Here is a 19,923-nt window from a genome sequence, read left to right as displayed (position 1 = left end):
TGAGTGATAATTGTTCTGTAGTTTGTAATTTTGATGTGGTTGTGTGAGGACACAAGCCGTGTTTACCTATGCTGCCATCTTGACCTGAAGTCTGCTCATAATCTAAGTATGAAGTCTGTATAATTTATGACATTATAAATCAAACACTGCCAATATGAAGATCAATACAATTTTCTGAGGTTCACAACAGAAAAGGTGTAAAAAGAGTCATGATGAAATATGTTGTTGTCACTATTGGACTGTAAAATATTTTTTGAAGGGAGGTGCATACCAGTGTCAGAGGAAGGACATGGACAATACATAGTCTAAAATTAGAACAGAAGAAAGAAAGAAGGAAGTAGAACAACCAACCCTTCAGAGGGCACCATCAGTCTTCCACTCACTGTGAAGGTGAGGAGTTTGGACTTCCTTTCTTACATCTTCTGTGCCTTGTCACCCTCCTTCTTCCTTACTTCCTCCTCTTACCTACTTTGGGCCTCAAGGTCTCCCATCAGTCTACTCCACTGGGTCTCAAAGTGTGGTACCTGGGCCAGTCACACTTACTAGAAATGCAAATTCTTGGGCCATACCCTAGGCCTACTGATTCAAAAACTAGGGGTAGGACCCTTCAATCTGTGTCCTAACAAGCTAAGTGATGCTATTGCAAATGGAAGTTTGCAAATCACTGCCCTGAACTCTTGTGGTTCCATCAACATCCACCTGATAAAGTTCCAACTCTGGATGCACCCAGTTATCTGCCTTGACATTACCTGTAGCTGAACAACTGAGCACTTCTGGAGGAAAGTACTCAGCTGAGTATTAATTGGTGTCACTGTAAACTCACAGTTACCATCCTCAATTAGGTACTGCCCAGCACTCTATCTTTCTCTAGTCACTTACTCCCACACTCTTAGGGTTGCCTGAATTAGCAGAGAAACAAAAGAAAACAAAGCAATATGCCTAGTCAAATGTGAATTTCAGATAAATATACACTAGAAAATTATTCGTTTTCCTGAAATTTACCTTTTACTGAGGATTCCCTATTTTTATTTGCTAAATCTGGCAACCCTAACTAGGAGATATATATACTCAGCAGCAGGCAGTTGGAAAGAGAGGGTGGATGTAAAGTGGGAGAGAGCAAACAAGCTGGAGCCCACAAGGATGAAGTGAAACTGTGTCAGTCCTTGTTGCCTCTGACCTTGATAGTATGGGACCCTTCATCACAGAGCTACACTTGTTAGTTTTGATCAATATAAACACGCCAGCCTGGTCCAGAAAGCCAGAGATGCTTTAGGAGGATCCAGGGGGAGATGGAGCAGTTGTAGGCCTGGCTTCTGCCTCACACCAGCAAGGGGAGCCAGAAAATAAATGACAATGTGTGTGAGCTACAAAATGGCTGTTGCTTCACTTCTGCCCTCTATCACCCACAAGACTGTCTGTGTGGACCATACTAACTGGAAACACACAAGGAAGGGACTTTTGGGAAAAGTAGTTCAACCTAGCCAAGATGACACATTACAATCCACCACACCCATTCTCCGTCTTAAAAAGAGGTTTGACTCCTGGCCTGGTGGCCTATTTGGTTAGAGCATTGTCCCGATAACACCAAAGTTTTGGGTTTGATCCCTGGTCAGGGCACATACAAGAAGCAACCAATGAATGCATAAATAAGTAGAACAAAAAATCAGTGTGTCTCTCTCTCCCTTCCTCTCTGTCTCAAATCAGTAAATTAAAATAAATAAATAAAATAAAAATAAAAAGAGACTTGATTGAGTGCTGCTCTTTGTTGAATGCTTGCTATTTCAGCAATTCTTACAAATAAATATTCTTTATATACATTGCACTTATGTAATATACCCATTACAAACATGATCTCATTTAGTCCTTGTAACAATGCAAACAAGGTTGGTATTACTAATACCATTTTATAGATGAAGAAACTAAGGGTTAGAAAGGTAGAGAAGTTTTCCCTGGCCTGTGTGGCTCAGTTGGTTGGAGCTTGTTCCATAGACCGAAAGGTTGCATGCGGGTTTGATTACAGTCAGTGCATGTGTGGGAGGCAGTGGGTTGATAGTTCTCTCTCACATCAATGCTTCTCTCTCTGCCAATGAAAAAAATGTCCTCGGTTGGGGATTTTTTTTAACTTAAAAAATAAAAAGAAAGGTGGAGAAATTTACCCACAAACATACAACAAGCAAAAGGCAGAGCTGTGATTTGAAGCCAGGTCTCCCTATGCTACCCAGCCTCCCAAAAAACTGTAGACTTTACTATTTCATAGGAACTAAATCTGACAGGGCAAGGGAAAGTAATGGGGGAAAATGGGAACAGCTGTAATTGAACAATAAAAAATTTTTTTTCTTATAAAAGCACTAAATCTGCACTCAAACCACAGACCACCTGAAAAACCTTCACGCACTAGTGCTCAGTGATTCATACTTGACACCACTGGTTTGGGAACAAGTTCTTGAGGTGCTCATCACACATCCTGAGGAATCATCTGAGTTGGAGTCCCAACACTTTCACTTAGTAATTGGGTGGCCCTTAGTAATTAGCTTTTATCAGCCTTCCAATAAACAAATGGGGCCTCATCAAAATAAAAAGCTTCTGCACAGCTAAAGAAAATAGCAGTAAAATTAAAAGGGAACCAACCATATGGGAAAATATATTTGCCAATGATACCTCGGACAAGGGTTTGATCTCCAAAATATATAAAGAACTCACACTACTCCACTCCAGGAAGACATACAATCCAGTTAAGAAATGGGCCAAGGACTTGAACAGACATTTCTCCAAGGAAAACATACAGAGGGCCCAGAGACATATGAAAGGATGCTCAGTATCACTAGCTATCAGAGAGATGCAAATTAAAACCACAATGAGGTACCATCTCACACCGGTCAGAATGGCCGTCATTAACAATTCAACAAACAACAAGTGCTGGAGAGGTTGTGGAGAAAAGGGACCCTAGTGCACTGTTGGTGGGAATGCAGTCTGGTGCAGCCACTGTGGAAAACAGTATGGAATTTCCTCAGAAAAGTAAAAATGGAACTGCCTTTTGACCCTGCAATTCTATAGGGAACTGTTCCACGCATGGGAAATGTAAATGGGAGAAAAGCCAGTGGGAGCGAGGTCTGGTAGGCAGGACCCACGCCCATGGACAGGTTCTCCCATGGGGAATCAGGCCCGCATTGTACCTAGGCTGCTATGAGACTTGCTTTTGCTAAAACTCCCTCACCCTGAATTGAGGCAACAAATGTTTACTGAGTATCTTCATCTTCCTAAATTCTGTGCTAAACCACCCAAGTATGGAGGGTGAGCAGCTTCCCCCTTGAGCTGTAACATCCTTCTCTTTGAAGTATAGTTGGTCGAAAGGTTGTGGGTTATTGATAAGCTGATTAACATTGAAGTAATTAGCGGCATTCTGTCCTTTGTTGCCTGTAAAAGTTAATCACCTGCAGTGAACCTGTGCATAGTAAATGAGAACCATCCTCCATGTAATGTGCCCAGAAAAGCAATAAAAGCCTGTCCAGGCAGGGGTCGGGCTCTCTCTTGGGCTCTCTGGCCCTCTCACCCTCTCACTAAGAGAGTAACTATGCCTTCCCTTTTTCTTCACAGGATTTCTGTAGTCCATGTGTATTTGTCCATTGCCGCCACAACACACGGATCCCGCTAGCCGGGATCCGCATCACAGTTCCACTTCTGGGATTATACCCTAAGAATCCTGAAACACCAATTCAAAAGAACCTGTGCACCCCAATGTTCATAGCAGCACAATATACAATAGGCAAGTGCTGGAAGCAATCTAAATGCCCACCAATAAATGAGTGAATCAAAATACTATGGTGCATTTACACAATGGAATACTATGCAGCAGAAAGAACAAAGGAGCTCCTACCCTTTGTGACAGCAAGGATGGAACTGGAGAGCATTATGCTAAGTGAAGTAAGGCAGGCAGTGAGGAGAAATACCATATGATCTCACATGTAAGTGGAACCTAATCAACAAAACAAACAAGCAAGCAAAATATAACCAGAGACATTGAAATAAAGAACAAACTGATAGTAACTGCAGGGGAACAGGGAGAGGGATAATGGGGGAACATAGGGGCGGGCCATCAAGAAACATGTATAAAGGACACATGGACAAAGCCAAAGGGGGTAATCAAGGGTGGGAGGCGGGGTTGGGTGGGGTGGGGGCTGTGGTGGGGTGAAAATGGAGACAACTGTACTTGAACAACAATTAAAAATATTAAAAACCTTTATCAACCTTCCCTCGCCATGGGGGCAGTAATTCCTACCTTACAAAATGTAAAGATTAGATGATATTAACAGCAGGAAAACATATGGCACAGCCTGATCATCCTAGACACCCTACAAATGGGAGTTTTCCCCCTTCCTCTGTAGATTAGCTATTACAGTCTACATCTAGGCTGAAGACCCTTTAAACTATACAACTTAGTGCTAACCTCTTATTCTTCCTCCAGGTCTGTATTTCCTGTTTCTCACCAGAAAGCATAGCCAACTCTAAATCATCTTACATCTGAAAATTATCCCCAGTTTTTCAACACCATCATTGCCACCTTCAATACCATCTTTCCAATCCTTGAGCTCACTTCCTTAAAATCACTTCCATTTCTCTCTCCCTCTTCCTTGCTCAGTTGTAATGTATGTGTCATAAATATTCTGTCCTGAGAAAACTTTTCAACTCCTAGTACCAAATTTTAAAAAGTGTAGTGGCAAACTATGTTGGAAAGTTGCCAAGAGGACCCCAGCCCATGTGACTCAGTTAGATAGGCATTGTCTTTCAAAGTGAAAGGTGGCTGGTTCAATTCCCCATCAGGGCACATACCTGGGTTGGGGGTTTAATCCCTGGTAAGGGGGCCTATGAAAGGCAACCATTTGATTTTCTCTCCCTTTCCCCCTCCCCTGTCTCTAAATAATAATAATAATAATAATAATAATAATAATAATAATAATAATAAATAACAACAACAATAAATTTGTTAAAAAATAAATAAATAAAAAGAAAATAAGTTTCCAAGAGAAGAGATTTTAAAAGTTTTAATTACAAGAAAAAATATGTAACTATATATGGTGTTAGGTGTTAACTACACTTTTGTGGTGATCATTTTGCAATATATGCAGATATTGAATCATGTTGTACACCCAAAACTAATGTGATCTTATCTGTCAGTTATACCTCAATAATAAAAATCAAACAAAAAAGGCAAATGGTATATTGGCAAATGGTATAACATTGATTTTTCTCAATTAATGTCTCAATTTGATCGCTATCAACTTTAACTGGTCAACCCAACTGTGGAGCATCGTCCAGCAAGAAATCTCCAGCACGAAACTTCACAAACCACTTTTGACACATTCGCTCAGTCATGGCACCTTCTCCATACATTGTACAAATCTTTTTTTGTGTTTTGGTTGCATTTTTACCTTTCTTGAAATAATAAAGTATACTATGCCAAAAATGTTGCATGTTTTCTTCCATCTTCAATATTAAACTGGATACACAAAAATTCACCAATTTGGTAAGTTTTTTAAAATGCACTCTGCATTTAAAATGTCACTCTGATATGACAGTTGTCCCAATACAATCTAACAAAATTGTTTTGAATGAAGTTAAAGACAACTAAGCACTACTAGAGTCAACATACAGAAAAAACTAAAACTTTTTGGGCAACCCAATATACATGTATATGTTGCAACATAATAGGGAATTTTCTCCTTTAACAGGAGCTGAAGGGTTGACATTGGGAAGAGAAAGTTCTTTCTCTGTGGTCTTCAAAGTGCAGACCTGATCCATAGTAATTGTATATCTGCTCAATATAAGGACATTTTGAGAATTTGAGCCTCTGCCAATAAGGTGGGCTGCAGTCACTGAGGTTCTCTATCTCACCAACTTTCATTCTCATTCCTGCATGGAGGACGACTTTAGCAAAAAGATGTTTGCCTTCTGGTATAAGAATCTTTCTTTCTTTCTCTCTCTTTGTTTCTTTTTCCATGTTCCCCTGTTCACAATGCAGACCAAGCAAAGGGCTCGGGCTAAGGTGTGTATGGGATGGTTTACTCTGCCTCCTCTTTCTGTACAGTCAGTGTTAGAACACAGCCTGTGGTAAGCACTGGGAGCCCCTGATGTAAGAATCTTAAGGAAACAACTTGCTAAGCTTCAAAAACATGCATACAACACCTCTGCTGAATACCCCTAGACCTGGTCAGTGCATGCGCAGGCCACTGTTGACCTTAAACAAATAGACAGGTATTTCTCCAGCAAAATGGGTTTATTCAGAACAAAGAATTGCAATTTGGAGCATGCAGTCTGTCAACAAACCACGTTCAAGTCCTGAGAAACAAAGTAGAAAAAAGCCTTTAAAAGAAAAGAAGAATAAGTCATTAATATTATTCTAAACAAAGAGTCCTTCCTGTTGGGCTTCATAATTGGTGTAGAGGATGAGAGGTCCCCCTTCTGGTCTCCCAACTTTATTTTAAATGCGGTTTCTGTCTGCTAATTTCTCCATTATCCATTTTGGAACTGATTGAAATCTGGCTGTTGGAACCAGGGACATGAAATCTGAAGGCTAGTGATAACAAAGAGTTTATAATCCTTCTCTGAGCCAACCAGAGACCTGATCTTTTAATATTGCCTTCAATAATAATGTATTTCTTTGGTGTAGCTACTACTTTCATTTTTCATCTTGGAGAACTCCAGTTTCAGACTATAATTTGGAGATTACATATATATTCTTTCTAGTTTAGGTAGTCAATACCAGCAAGTCACAGGCTTATCTTTTATTTCTTTTACTTATTTTAACTTTATTTTATTGATTATGCTATTAAAGTTGTCCCATTTTTCCTCCCCTTTATCCTGCTCCACCCTGCATCCCCCTTCCCACCAACATACTGCCCCCCCCACCTTAGTTCATGTCCATGGATCCTACATATGAGTTCTTTGGCTTCTACATTCCCTATACTATCCTTACCATCCTCCTGTCTATGTTGTGCCTACCAGTTATGCTTCTTGTTCCCTGCACCTTTTCCCCCATTCTCCTCCTCCATAAAGTAAGTTTTCAATTTCTTGCTCTGGTTCTTCTTCTTCTGGCATCCCTATGATTCAGATATTAGGGCACTTAAAGTTTGCCCATATGTTCCTAAGTCTCTCCTTATTTTTTTGAATTCTTGTTTCTTCATTCTGTTCCAGTTGGATTATTATTTCTTCCTTTTGTTCCAATCGTTGATTTGAGTACCAGTTCCCTTCTCATCACTGCTGGTCCCCTGTATATTTTGCTTTCTTTCACTTTGAGTAGCCTTCATTTCTTCCTTCACTTTGTGAATGAGCTGAAGTACTTCTGTGAGTAAAATTCTGATTACCAGTATTTTGAACTCTGCATCAGATAGGTTGTCTATCTCCTTGTTGCTTAGCATTTTTTTCTGGAGTTTTTAAAAAATACATTTTATTAATTATGCTATTACAGTTGTCCCATTTTTTTCTCTCCTTTATTACCCTCCACCCTGAACACCCCCTCCCACCATCATTCCTCTAACTTAGTTCATATGCATGGGTCATACATATAAGTTCTTTGGCTTCCCCATTTCCCATACTATTCTTAACCTCTCCCTGTCTTATTTTGTACCTTCCATTTATGCTTCTTATTCCCTGTACCTTTTCCCCCATTCTCTTCCTCCCCCTCTCCGCTGATAACCCTCCATGTCATCTCTGTTTCTGTGATTCTGGTCTGTTCTAGTTGTTTGCTTAGTTTGTTTTTGTTTTTGTTTTTTAGGTTCAGTTGTTGATAGTTGTGAGTTTGTTGTCATTTTACTGTCCATCGTTTTGATCTTCTTTTTCTTAGATAAGTCCCTTTAACATTTCATATAATAAGGGCTTGGTGATGATGAACCCCTTTAGTTTTACCTTATCTCGGAAGCACTTTATTTGCCCTTCCATTCTAAATGAAAGCCTTGCTGGATACAGTAATCTTGGAGGTAGGTCCTTGCCTTTCATGACTTCAAATACTTCTTTCCAGCCCCTTTTTGCCTGCAAGGTCTCTTTTGAGAAATCACCTGACAGTCTTATGGGAACTCCTTTGTAGGTAACTGTCTCCTTTTCTCTTGCTGCTTTTAAGATTCTCTCCTTAGCTTTAATCTTGGCTAATGTAATTATGATGTGCCTTGGTGTGTTCCTCCTTGGGTCCAGCTTCTTTGGGACTCTCTGAGCTTCCTGGACTTCCTGGAAGCCTATTTCCTTGGCCAGATTGGGGAAGTTTTCCTTTATTATTTGTTCAAATAAGTTTTCAACTTCTTGGTCTTCCTCTTCTCCTTTTGGCACCCCTATGATTTGGATGTTGGAACGTTTAAAGTTTCCCATAGGTTCCTAAGTCTCTCCTTATTTTTTTAAAATTCTTGTTTCTTCATTCTGTTCTGGTTGAATGTTTATTTGTTCCTTCTGCTCCAAACCATTGATGTGAGTCCCAGTTTCCTTCCTTTCACTGTTGGTTCCCTGTACACTTCCCTTTATTTGACTTTTCTTGCCTTCACTTTTTCCTCTATTTTGCAACCATACTCAACCATTTCTGCGAACATCCTGATTACCAATGTTTTGAGCTCTGCATCTGATAGGTTGGCTATCTCTTCATTGCTTAGTTGGGTTTTTGTGGAGCTTTGAACTATTCTTTCATTGGGGCCATATTTTTCTGTGTTAGCACAACTGTTATGTAGCAAGGGACAGAGCATTAGTTATTAGCCAGGGTGAGGCAACTCAAGTAGCTGCATTGTGGCGTTCTGTGTGGGGGAGGAGTCTGAAAGGGAACAATGCTGCTTGCTTGGCTGTCAGCTGGCTTTCAAGCCACTTTCTCCGGCACCCACAAGCAATGGGTGTTGGTTCCTGGGTGGGCGCTTTTCTGTATGTTCTTGGACCCTGTGGGTCTCTCCAATGAGCCCTCCTCTGAGGCTGGGAGTTTCACCTGCTGCCTCATCCACACAGGTTTTTTCAGTCAGAGGTTTTGAGGTTTTATTTCCCCACACTGGAACCCTGTGTTGTGTAGTCTGTCTCACTCCCCAGTTGTTTCTCCCAGTTTATCGGCACCCAAATATGGGACCGCCCACTCCACCAGCCACCATCTTGCTGTGAATCCTCTCTGCCCCAGCTGCCTCTCTCCATCCCTGCTACCAGTCTGGATGAATGTTTCCTCTTTAACTCCTTGGTTGTTAGACTTCCATACAGTTTGATTTTTTGGCAGTTCCATTATTTTTTGTTTTTTAATTTGGTTTTGTCCTTCTTTTCCTCATGCGAGGAGGCAGAGTGTATCTACCTATGTCTCCATCATGGCCAGACATTTCTTTTTCTGGAACTTTGATCTGTTCTTTCATTTGGACCATATTTCTTTGTCTTGGCGCACCTATTTTGTTGTAAGGTGGAGGAGCCTTAGGTTTTTGCCAGGGTGGGGCAACCCTCTTTATTGGGTTGTGGCACTGTCTATGGGAGAGGGGTCAGAGAAGAATCAACGTCACTCGCTTGCACCACTATAGACTCACTTTCCAATGGACTCTCCAGTGAGACTGGGAGTTTCTCTTGCTGTCGCAATGCCTGCAGTATTTTACAGCTAGTTTTAAGTCTTTAGTTTTCTATTCAGGCAGATTCACTTTGCCCGAGGCATCCACCACCTTGCTGGGTGTCCTCTCTGCTCGGCTGCCGATCTCCCAACTCTGCCCCTCCTACCAGTCTGACTGAATGTTTCTTTAACTCCTTGGTTGTCGGAGTTCCATGCAGTTTGATTTTCTGGTACTTCTGGTTGTTTCTTGTTTTAAAATTTGTTGTTATACTTCTTTTGGTTGTGTGAGGAAGTGAAGCATTTCTACCTACGTCTCCATTTTGGCCAGAACTGCTCTCTCCTTATCTTTAATCCTGGATAATTTAATTATGATGTGTCTTGGTGTGTTCCTCTTTGGGTGCAACTTATTTAGGACCCTCTGTGCTTCGTGGACTTGAATGTCTAGTTCCTTCTCCAGATTGGAGAAGTTTTCTTTCATTATCTGTTCAAATAAGTTTTCAATTTCCTTCTCTTCCTCTTCTGCTTCTGGCACCCCTATGATTCAGATGTTGGAATGCTTAAAGTTGTCCCAGAGTTTCCTCAGCCTCTCCTCAATTTTTGAATTCTTTTTCTTAATTCTGTTCCAGTTGAATGTTTATTTCTTCCTTTTGTTCCAAATTGCTGATTTGAGTCCTGTTTTCCTTCCCTTCGTTGTTGGTTCCCTGTATATTTTTATTTATTTCACTTTGCATAGCCTTCACTTCTTCCTTAATTTTGTAGCTGTACTTAATCATTTCTCTGAGCATCCTGATTACCAGTGTTTTAAACTCTGCATCTGATAGGTTGGCTATCTCCTCGTTGCTTAGTTCTTTTTCTGGAGCTTTGATCTGTTCTTTCATTTGGGCCGTATTTCTTTGTCTTGGTGCACCTGTTACATCGTAAAGAATGGATCCTTAGGTATTCGCCAGGGCAGGGCAACCCATATCACTGCATTGTGGTGCTGTATGTAGGGGAGGGTTCAGAGAGGGAACAATGCTGCTTGTATGACTCTCACTCCACTTTCAGTCACTTCCCACAAGCAGACTGTACTCCTTCAGGTGCTGATTTACAGGAGGGTGGGCTTGTGCATATTCTAGGACCCCATGGTCCCCACTTATGGACTCTCCTGTGAGGCTGGGAGGTTCTCCCGCTGGCCCTACCCCCACAGGATTTTACAGCCAGAGATTTTGAGGCTTTAGTTTCCCAAGCTGGCACCCTGGGTTGTGCAGTTTGTCTCACTCTACTGTTGTTCCTCCTAGCTTATCTGCATGAGTATGTGGGATATACAAGCATGCTAGCTGCTGCCTTGATGGCCCTGGTGCACTAGCCACTGCCATGTCAGGCATCCTCCCCACCTCAACTGCCCATCTCTGTCTCTTACCAGTACAGATGAAAGTTTCTTCTTTAACTCCTTGGTTGTCAGACTTCCATACAGTTTGATTTTTCTGGAAGTTCTGGTTTTGTTTGTTTGTTTTGTTTTTATACTGGTTGTTATCCTTCTTTTGGTTGTGTGAGGAAGTGAAGCATTATCTAGTATGCATTTGTCTTGGTCAGAAGCTATCTTTTTTTTAAAAAAAAGCTTAAACAATGGAAAGTATTTCATAGAAACTTTTCTTATACAAAAAACACATTTTAAAAAAGGGACACCAGGTGACATTTTAATTTATAAATTGGCATCATTTTTGTCAACAAATATCCAGACAGCAGCTTATCTTTTTAATGGCCCTTCTGATACCCAGTCAAGATGGCAGCATAGGTAAACACAGTTGGCCTCCTTGCACAATCATATCAAAATTACCACTAAACTACAGAACAACCATCATTAGAACCATCACAAATTTAGCTGAATGGAAGTCCTACAACTATGGAATTAAAAAAGAAGCTACATCGAGACTGTTAGGAAGGGTGGAGATGCAGAACAGCCTGGTCTCATACCCACATATATCTGGGGGGATATCTCAGGAGCAAGGGATCCCAGCCCCACACCAGACCCCCCAGGCCAGGATTTCAGTGCCAGAAAGAGAAGTTGCCATAACTTCTGGCTGTAAAAAACAGTGGGGATTAAGTCTGTGGAGGACAGAAACTTCTGGACTCCCTGGCAGTTCTTCTTCAAGGGCCCATGCACAGACTTACTCAGACCCACTCCCTCAGAGTTGCATTGTGGGGGCAGAAGATTGAAAGGCACCAGAGATATAGGAGGGGGAACTGAATTGTCTGGCATCAGGGAAAGAGCTGTGGGACAGCTTTCTCCCAGATAGAAGTGTTGGTAGAGGCCACTATTTCTTTTCTGATCCCTCCTGCACAGAGCCACAGAGCTGGTACACTGGCACCATATCTGGGACTCCATCAACCTGGCTAACACTGTTTGCCCCACCCTTCTGACTCCCTGAGATGCTACCCTAACCAACAATTAGGCCTACCCAAGCTGTTTCCAGTGTCTCTTCTATACAAATGACTTGTCTTGGCCCATGCTTCATATTTTCCTAAATTCTCTCAAAAAAAGTAGATCTGGCCTCAGTGAGCCCTGTACCAATTGCTAAGTTGCCTGAGGCACTTGACTAACACCAGCTGGTCTTGGTTCACAGCCTGGCCTTGCATGTGTACCTCTAAGCCAAGCTCAAGTAGCCACCATCTGCAGATCACTTTGTAGCTTATGCTGTGTGACCTTGGACAGAATGCAGGTGGTGACTAACCTTGGACATGCCAACAGCAATCAAGGATCAACTAAAGCAGGAAGGTGCACAAAGGTAACACAGAGGGCACACCTTCAATACCCAGTGTGAATAATACAGGAGGCTGTGCCACTACATTCTACAGGATACCTACTACATTAGGCCACTCTACCAAACCTGGGAGACATAGAAGCTCCACTTAATACATAGAAACAGACTCAGGGAGGCTGCCAAAATGAGGAGACAAAAAAACATGGCCCAAATGAAAGAACCCAACAAAACCCCAGAAAAAGAACTAAACAAAATGGAGGCAAGCAAGGTACTAGATGCAGAATTAAAAACACTGGTCATAAAGATGCTCAGGGAACAAAGGGGGTACTTCAATAGCATAAAAGGATCCAATCAAAAATTAAGGAGATAGTAATTGAAATAAAGAACTATTTATAGGGAATCAACAGTGGAGTGGATAAAGCCAAGAATCAAATCAATGATTTAGAACATAAGGAAGAAGAAGACATACACAGAGTACAGCAAGAAGAAAAAAGAATTCAAAAAATCGAGGATAGTGTAAGAAGCCTTTAGGACAACTTCAAACATTACAACGTTTGTATCAAAAGGAGAAGAGAAAAAGCAAGAAATTGGAAACTTATTTGAAAAAGTAATAAAATAAAGCTTCCCTAATTTGTTGAAGAAAATAGACATGCAAGTCCAGGAAACACAGAGAGTCCCCCCAAAAATGAACTCAAACAGATCAACACCAAGACACGTCATAATTAAAATGCCAAAGGTTAAAGATAAAGGGAGAATCTTAAAAGCAGCAAGAGAAAAGGAGACAGTTACCTACAAAGGAGTTCCCATAAGACTGTAAGCTGATTTCTCAAAATAAACCTACAGGCAAGAAGGGGCTGGAATGAAGTATTTGAAATCGTGAAAGGAAAGGACCTACAACCAGGATTACTTTACCCAGCAAAACTATCATTTACAATAGAAGGACAGGTAATGAGCTTCCCAGACAAGAAAGAGCTAAAGCAGTTCATCACTACCAAACCAGTACTATATGAAATATTAAAGGATCTTTTTGAAGAAGAAGAAGATGAAGAAGAAGAAGAAAAGAAGAAGAAGATCAAATATATAAACAAAAAAATGGTAACAAATACATGTCTATTAACAATTGAATCTAAAAAAACTCCAAAATATAAAAATAAGCAGAACAGTAAAAGAATATTAGATACAGAGAGCATCTTGATGGTTGCCAGATTGGAGGAGGTTCAGAGGATGAGCGAAAGGGGTGAAGGAATTGAGGAGGGCAAATAGGTAGTTACAGAGTAGCTATGGGGATATAAAGTACAGCACAGGAAATAGAGTAGCTAAAGAATACATATGCATGACCCATGAACATGGACAACAGTGTGAGGATTCTCTGAAGGAGGTATGGGGGGTGCTCAGTGGAAGGGGGCAAAGGGGAAAAATTGGGACAACTGTAATAGCATAATCAATAAAATACATTTTTTAAAAATGGTCCTTCTGCTTTTAATAATGTGAGTCTCACCTCCTGGCTTTTCCCAGGTTACCTCTAGAGGAGATGACAGGAGTAGAATAAGCAGAAACAAAGAGGCTGTGAGCATTTTCATAGGGCTCATCCATCCTCACTGGAGTGTTAGCTCAACAGGGCAGCGAGTTCTGTCTGTTTAGTTCATTGATGTGTCCCAAAGCTGAGAACACTTCCTGGCACATAATAGGTGCTCAATAAATACTTCTTGAATGTTTGAAGAGAAAGGAGCAAATCACCTGTTTTTGTTTGGAAAAGTCAGGCTTCTGGCCAAGATGAAGGTGTAGGTAGATACACTTCACTTCCTTGCACAACCAAAAGAAGGATAACAACCAGAACTGCTAGAAAATCAAACTGTATAGAAGTCCAATAACCAAGGAGTTAAAGAAGAAACATTAATCCAGACTGGTAAGAGGGGCAGAGACAGGCAGTCAGGGCAGAGAGGACACACAGGAAGGCAGCATCTGGACCGGAAGGGCAAGGCAGAGGCTGGCAGACCATGTGGTCCCACATTCACATGCAGATAAAACCAGGAGGAACAACTGGGGTGCAAGACAGACCGTGCAACCTAGGTTTCCAGTGTGAGGAAATAAAGCCTCAAAACCTCTGGGTGTAAAAACCTCTGGGTGTTGTGGCAGTGGGAGAAACTCCCAGTCTCACAGGAAAATCCATTGGTGGGGCCACAGGGTCCTAGAATGTGCACATGCCTACCCACAGGGAATCAGCACTTGAAGGGCACAATCGTTTGTGGGAAGCTGGGGAAGTGACTGAAAGTGGGGCAAGAGCTGAGAAAGTGGCATTGTTCCCTCTCTGAGCCCTCCCCCACATACAGCACCACATTACAGTGAAGAGGGTTGCCCGCCCTGGAGAATACCTAAGGATCCATTCCTTACAATGTAATAGGTGCAACAAGACAAAGAAATGTGGCCCAAATAAAAGAACAGATCAAAACTCCAGAAAAAGAACTAAGCAATGAGTAGATAGATAACCTATCAGATGCGGAGTTTAAAACACTAGCAATCAGGATGCATACAGAAATGGTTGAGTGTGGTCACAAAATAGAGAAACGAGGGAAGGCTATGCAAAGTGAAATAAATAAAAATATACAGGGAACCAACAATGAAGGGAAGGGAACTGGGACTCAGATCAGTGATTTGGAACAGAAGGAAGAAATAAACATTCAACTGGAACATAATGAAGAAAAAAGAATTCTAAAATTGAGGAGAGGTTGAGGAACCTCTGGGACAACTTTAAGCATTCCAACATCTGAATCATAGGGGTGCCAGAAGCAGAAGAGGAAGAGCAGGAAATTGAAAACTTATTTGAACAGATAATGAAAGAAAACTCTCCAATCTGGAAAAGGAACTAGACATGCAAGTCCAGAAAGCTCAGAGAGTCCCAAAAAAGTTGGACCCAAGGAATCACACATCAAGGCACATCATAATTACATAATGATGTAATAATTACAAGGCACATCATAATTACTCAAGATTAAAGATAAGGAGAGAATCTTAAAAGCGGCAAGAGAAAAGGAGACAGTTACCTACAAAGAGTGCCCATAAGACTATCAGCTGATTTCTCAAAGGAAACTTTACAGGCATGATGGGGCCGGAAAGAAGTATTCCAAGTCATGAAAGGCAAGGACCTACATCCAAGATTTCTCTATCCAGCAAAGCTATCATTTAGAATGGAAGGGCAGATTAAGTGCTTCCCAGATAAGGTCAAATTAAAGGAGTTCATCATCACCAAGCCCGTATTATATGAAATGTTAAAGGGGCTTATCTAAGTAAAAGAAGATCAAAACTATGGACAGTAAAATGACAACAATCTTACAAACTATCAACAACTGAACCTAAATAACAAAAACAAAAACAAACTAAGTAAACAACTAGAACAGGAACAGAATCACAGAAATAGTGAGCACATGGAGGGTTATCAGTGGGGAGGAGGAAGGAGGGAATGAGGGGAAAGGTACAGGGAATAAGAAGCATAAATGGTTCGTACAAAATAGACAGGGGGAGGTTAAGAATAGTGTAGGAAATGGAGAAGTCAAAGAACTTATGTGTACAACCTATGGACATGAACTAAGTGGGGGGATTGCTGGTGGGATGGGGGGTGTAGGGCAGAGGGAAATAAAGGGAAGAATGGGACAACTGTAATAGCATAATTAATAAAATATATTTTTAAAATAAAATAAAATTTTTTTAAAAGACAGCAAAAGTTATACTCATCATCCTGACTGGGTGGCTCAGTTGGTTGGAACATCATCCTGTACACCAAAAGGTTGTAGGTTCGATCCCTGGTCAGGGTATATACCTAGGTTGCATGTTCAGACTCTGTTTGGGTCATATAGGGGAGGCAACCAATCAATGTTTCTCTCTCTCTTGCTTTCTTCCTCTCTCTCTAAAATTAATAAACACAGCCTCAGGTGACTATTAAAAAGTACATACCATTCCACACCCTGAGCTGATGGCCTGGAGAAGTGTAGGATGAATGACATGATCCCTCACCTAAAAGCCAGGTCTCAGAGCTGTCCTATGCTCCTCAGAATGTGACAATTTTACCACCCTTGGTTAAGATTTAAAATATTTTCAAGGGTAATACTAACAATACTTGATTTTGACTTAAACATCAACATTTGAACCCAACCCTTGTAAGAGTTGCACTTTATACACCCACTCAGAATCTATGAAGTACAATGATGCCCAGGGCAAGACCTGAAATATAAAAATAAATTTAATTCATGTATCGAGACCCAGTAAACGGAGGCTGTCTCACTGGCCCAGCCCATAAATCTAAATTTGGTCAGCCTGCATTTACTTAGGGAAATTCCCCACTGTCAAGGAAACCTAACACCAGTGGCAATCTTCCAACTCAGCCTTAGGTTACCTTACCCTAGAAAATAAGACCCACTAGCTTTCTAAGGAAATCCCTGACCTCCTAGCCAAGCATGAGTTGTTTCTGCATTGCCACTTCTAATATTCTACAAAACTTGCTCCTGCCCACAGTATCTCAGGAAGAGGGTTCCACTGCTTATGAGTCACTGTATAACCCCAATGCATGGATTGTTTTTCCTTGAACAAAGGACGTCAAACTGTACTTGTTTTTGTTTTGTCATTTGACAATAGGGAATGTTCCATGATGTTTAAGGATAGAGGAAAGGAAAGAAGGAAGGACCCTGGGCTGGAGTAGGTGTATCTTACCAAGAAAAAAAGTCATGGCTTCAGATTATGTGGAATAATGGTATTTCTGACTTTGCTGAGAATATATTCAGAGAGAACCACGCTGTTTATGTATAAGGTGGTCCTTAAACCAGGGTCATTTGGGGGCTGCCCTTCAGAGCAAAAATTGTGGGCTTTCTATTCTGAACATGGCATCATGCTGATAGGGCCTCCATCAGCATAAATACCAATGGGTGATTGCTGTCCACATGAACAGCCTGATTCCAGATGTACTTTCCAGAGCTGCATTTAAAGGGAACAGGACTGGCTGTGTTTTCTCTCAAAAGTAGGGGAACTTTCCATCTAACTTCCCTCACTACATGTTTGGGTGTCTGGTTCCCTGGCAAATACTTGGGGCTTTCATGGTCCTAGTTGATGATCACTATCAAATTTCTCCTACCTAACAACTCTTCCTTAACCCTTAACTTCAGATTTATTGGTTTTTGGACATTCTAAGCAATGAGCCTTGCAATGGTTAATCCCTTACAAAGGAGGAGAGGAAAAATGAACAGCTGATTTTAGCAATGTTAAAGGTTGCCCTAAAGTTGCACAATCAGCTCAACCAAGCTCCTTCCCCTTCTGATCTGGCCAGCAGAGGGAAACAGCTGTGTTAAAAGAACACCCAAACTCCTGTCCAGCTGTTGTAGGGGTGGGGCAGGGCAGAGGTGATACTAGGCTGCTAAGCACCCCTTGTGTTAGCCATTTAGCCCCAGCAAAGCCCTCAAAGCCAGAGCTGTTCATCCCTTCCAGCAGGAGAGAAAGTGGGGATTAGAAGGGCCATTAGAACACAGCCTTATCATTTAAGAGTTTTATTTTCAGTTCTTTCCACTTACTGAATGAGAAATCTGAGGCTCCAAAAGAGGAAGTATCTGGTCCAGGATCACACATTTGCATTATTGGCAGAGGGGAAATGAGAACTCAGGTCTTCTGACTTCTGAATTCAGTGTTTTCTCCTTGACACTATGCTTGGGAAACGCTAGGAGGAACAAAATTAAGCTATCTTCTCTGTCACCAGACTTCTGATCCTTTAATATGCTAAGTTGCACTGGGTCTTTCTAAGAGGGGAATATAATTTTCAGACTTCCCCAAACTTTTTTGACCAGACTACTTTTTAATATAGTGTCCACACACATACATTCTCTAGAAGGTGACTAGAGGATTTCTCATAACGGTTTAGGCACCAGTGCCCTGCACCATGCTGTTATTAAGTGCTGCACAGAAAATTTACCTAACATAATCCCTACAGTCCACATTATGCAACACTGATGCTGAGACAGAGGATACTCAGCCAATGACAAATCACCGGTCACTCCAAAGATCAGCAATAAACTCTGTATCTCAAAATGCAGAAGTATGTGTAGTGGGGGAGGGGTAATGTGGGTAGGACAAGGGTTAATGGTCAGCTCCTCTCTGACATGCAGAGTCTATCTCAGCATAGCTGGGGTTTAGGGCTGGCCAGCCTTTATAAATATGCACTGATGGTGCTTCTGTGATGTGCTCTAGATCCTGGCCCTCAAGGAGATCACAGTCTAGCAGAGGAACCAGTCTATAAAGAAGTGAGGAGTGTAATAGATGCGACAACAGGTTATGTACCACAAGGCCAAGTTAAAAGTACAGAGGAGGGAGAGAGTGAAAAGTTAGGCCTGAAGAAGGGGATCAGAGGTGAAGACTAGAGCAACTTCCCAGAGGGGTCCCTTCTAATGGCTATTAAAGGTCCAGATGGCTGATTGGGGTGAACAAGAGAGCACAGCATGTACAAAGACAGAGGGGGGAAAACAACATGGCATTTGAGGGCAGCATAGGGGATTGAGTATTGTTAGAGGGAAGGGAGAGAGTCATGGGGTCAACAGGCAGGGATCTGCACCAGGCTGCGGTGTTTGGTCTCCATCTGTGAGGTCTAACTACAGGAGTGATCTCTCTCATAAATACCTACAGTTCTGTGACTGCAGAGAGACAGCTGCCTCCTCAGGTCAAACTAAGATTCCGAACTGCAAAGTCAACAGATGGCATTTTAAGAATGGAGGGAACTGAGTTTCACATACAAATGCAAAATGGAACCCAAATGTCTACCTGCAGCCTAGAGAAACTATGCTTTCTGAGATAGAAGAATTTTGACCAGTTCATCCTCACAACTTTTTTTATAATTAAGATAACAGACTGAGAAGTGAAGTTATATGGCCAAAGGCAGCGGCTGCAGCAGAACCAGGATGAGACCCTGTGTTTCCCACAGCCAGGACGAGGTCTTTTATTTTTTGCTTGTGTAGGCGCCATGCTAATCTTCTCTGTATCTTTCCAATTTTAGTATATGTGCTGCCGAAGTGAGCACAGACCAGGCCTTTTTTTTTAGCTTTTGGTTAAGTTACACAATATGTGCCAAGAAATATCATCTGGCTTGTGCCATTCATTTATTTAACACACATTTATTCACTCTCTTCTGTCAACTTGTTTTAAGGACAGAGGATTCAGAAATGATAAAAATCTGGTAACTTTCTTAGAAGAGCCCAAGTAAAAGGGTGGGGCTATTAGACTGTGAGGGGCCCCAGTGGCTCTGGGGTTTGGAGAGCATGCTGGGGGGAAATGGGGTGGTCATTGTATAGCTTCAGGTAATCATTATCTGAATACCATCTCACTGTTGCCTCTCTAAGAATTTGTCCAAGATTTTTGAGTAAAAGGTTTTGATTTTTAAAACACTGTAAGGGCCAAACAAAATATATCTGCATGTGAATTTGACCTACTGCTGCCACTTCATGAATCCTCTTCTAAGCCATTGTTCCTAACTATTGCTTAAGGATCTGCTAGGGGACTTGCTAAAAGCACAGAATCCTTGGCTGCATCCCAAGATATGTGGAATCAGTAGGCCTGGTTGGGACCATTTTATAGCCACTTATCACAAGCACTTCCAGTGCAGGTAGTCCACAGACGACACTT

The 19,923-nt window shown here is 41.5% G+C and overlaps 1 non-coding gene and 1 pseudogene across 1 annotated transcript; both read right to left on the bottom strand.

Moving 5' to 3' along the window:
* Nucleotides 1-5,991: 5,991 nt before the first annotated feature.
* On the bottom strand, nucleotides 5,992-6,122 carry LOC112320736 (small nucleolar RNA SNORA51). Its single transcript, XR_002976447.1, has one exon. It is a non-coding gene; the product is annotated as a small nucleolar RNA SNORA51 (small nucleolar RNA).
* Nucleotides 6,123-19,220: 13,098 nt separating this feature from the next.
* LOC112320723 (U6 spliceosomal RNA) lies at nucleotides 19,221-19,321 on the bottom strand (annotated as a pseudogene).
* Nucleotides 19,322-19,923: the final 602 nt, after the last annotated feature.

The sequence above is a fragment of the Desmodus rotundus genome, chromosome 2 (assembly GCF_022682495.2).
Source record: "Desmodus rotundus isolate HL8 chromosome 2, HLdesRot8A.1, whole genome shotgun sequence".
Lineage (NCBI taxonomy): Eukaryota > Metazoa > Chordata > Mammalia > Chiroptera > Phyllostomidae > Desmodus > Desmodus rotundus.
This window is presented reverse-complemented; position numbering and strand designations above follow the sequence as displayed.